The sequence below is a fragment of the Jaculus jaculus genome, chromosome 4 (genome assembly GCF_020740685.1).
Source record: "Jaculus jaculus isolate mJacJac1 chromosome 4, mJacJac1.mat.Y.cur, whole genome shotgun sequence".
Classification (NCBI taxonomy): domain Eukaryota; kingdom Metazoa; phylum Chordata; class Mammalia; order Rodentia; family Dipodidae; genus Jaculus; species Jaculus jaculus.
The window spans coordinates 84,785,487-84,787,819 of NC_059105.1; the positions used below are offsets into that span (position 1 = coordinate 84,785,487).

General features: G+C 50.6%; 1 pseudogene; it reads right to left on the reverse strand.

Moving 5' to 3' along the window:
• Positions 1 to 865: 865 nt before the first annotated feature.
• LOC123460066 lies at positions 866 to 2,080 on the reverse strand (annotated as a pseudogene).
• Between the last annotated feature and the right edge of the window lie 253 nt (positions 2,081 to 2,333).

The window sequence follows — 2,333 nt, forward strand, 5'->3', positions numbered from 1 at the left end:
GGGGGGGCCTGTTGTCTGGCCAATCCCATCCCTCCAGTTTCTGCCCAGGCCAGCAGGTAGGCCTTTAGCCAATAATCTATATCTTTAGGTTCACTTGGGGAGTTGTCATGGAGCCGATATTCATCTTCCAGATTAAGAGTCAGTACATGTAGGAGAACTCCCTTAGGACCAGATACTTTGGCCCCAGTTCCTTCAAAATGAATTTGGGCTTTTAATTTTGTTAAAAGGTCCCTCCCTAACAATGGGTAGGGGCAATCCGGTACATGTAGAAAAGAATGTGTGACCTTACCGGTGGCTAAATGTACCTTCCGTTCAGTGGTCCAGTGGTATTGTTTTCCTCCTGTGGCACCTTGTACCCAGGCAGTCCAGCCACTCAGGGGTCCAGGGCATTGGGTGAGGACCGAATGCTGGGCGCCGGTATCCACTAGGAACATGACAGGGTGCCCCCCGACAGTAAGAGTTAACCTAGGCTCGGGGGGGGGGGGGGGGCTCCTGGCCCTGACTGCCCTAGTCTTCATCTAGGGCAAACAGGTTGGATTTCGGGGTGGAATCCGTTGGTTTCCTGGGTCTTTTAGGGCAGTCCTTTACCCAGTGTCCTTTTTCTTTGCAGTATGCACATTGGTCCCGGTCCACTCTGGGTCTGGGTCTCCCTTGGTCTCCCAACCTATTAGTCCTATCATTGTTCTGTACTACAGTGGCCAAGAGGTGGCTCGATTCTTTGCTTCTTTTGTGTTCTCTTGCATTTTTCCCTGTCCTCTGCTTCTTTCCTAAGTTTGTCCTCCCTGTCCTCTGCCTCCCTACGTAAGCAGTCTTCTCTCTCTTCTGGTGTCTCTCACTTATTAAAAATCTTTTCTGCTCCCTTTAATAAATCTTGGAGAGACTGTCCTTGTAAATTGTCTAATCTTTGAAGTTTATTTCTAATATCTGGGGCAGACTGCCAGATAAAAGTCATGGACACATTTACCCCCTGATTAGGATCCTCTGGATCATAGGGTGTGTACATGCGATAGGCTTCCTTAATTCTCTCTAGAAAGGCAGCAGGGGATTCATCTGGTTTTTGTATTACTTGCTTTACCTTGGCCAAATTAGTAGGGTGGCGCCCAGCACCATGGAGGCCCGCAATGAGCAACTGGCAATAAAGGCGTAGGTGTCCCCTACCATCTGCTGAGGTGTGATCCCAGTCAGGGCGGGTCAAAGGAAAAGCATCATTAATTTCATCTAGTATCTGGGTAGGTCTCCCATTATCGCCTGGAACATTTCTTCGGGCTTCCAGAAAGACTCTCTGCTTTTCTTCTGATGTGAGAAGAGCCTGTAAGAGTTGTTGGCAATCATCCCAAGTGGGTTGATGGGTAACTAAGATAGATTCAATCAGGTTAGTCAAGGCAGTAGGGTCTTTGGAGAAAGGCGGGTTGTGGGTCTGCCAATTATATAAGTCTGAGGCAGAGAAGGGCCAATATTGAACCTGTTCCCCTGGCCCCTGCCTCAAGGGAAAGGCTTGTGAAGTCTCCTTCTTAGGTGGCTGCTCTCGGTGGCTCCTCAGACGTCCAGCCACTGGGGAAGGGAGCTCAGGTGGGGCCGAAGGGGCCGGTGGCTGGTGACTAGGGGTGTCTTGGATCTGAGATCTATAGGGAGGGGGCTCCTCCGAGAGGAGATCTATAAGGGGGGTGTTGGGGTCCGGGGGAAGTACTGGTTTTAGGGGCTTCTTGGTATCAACTGGACAACAAGAGGAGGAGGAGGTAGGGGCAGGGATAGGCAGCGGTGGGGTAGGTTGAGGAGAAATGAAAGGAATGACCCAGGGTGGCGGGTCGACTGTCAGACTTTCCCAGGTAACTATATAGGGGACCTGATCTGGGTGTCTGTGTGGGCCATGATCAAACACTTTAGCTTTCACCTGTAAAATAGTAGAGAGGTTAAAAGTTCCATCCCTTGGCCAGCCCACATTGAAAGTGGGCGATTCTGCGGATCAGAAAGTTTGCCATTTTTCCTTTTTGACGTCTACAGACTGGTTGGAGGCGATCTTCCGAATGTCTTTCCAATGATCTAGGGTTAAACTCAGGGGGGTCACCATTTTTTGACCCATTTTGTCAAGAGACAACACTAAACAAACACCAAGGACTAAGACAACAGAGAGACAGCCAGCACAGAGACGCGCAGCGCGGCTTCGGTAACAAACTGAAAATGCAGATTCAGACGGGAGGACTGTTCGTCCACCCAACAGACTAACGTATCCCTCGGATACTTGTTGAGCCCCGAAAAATTGGGCTCCCAGATTCCCTGGAGTGTCCTCCAGGGTGGCGGGGGAGAAGTCCGAGCCCGTCAGCTCCTTCTCAGGC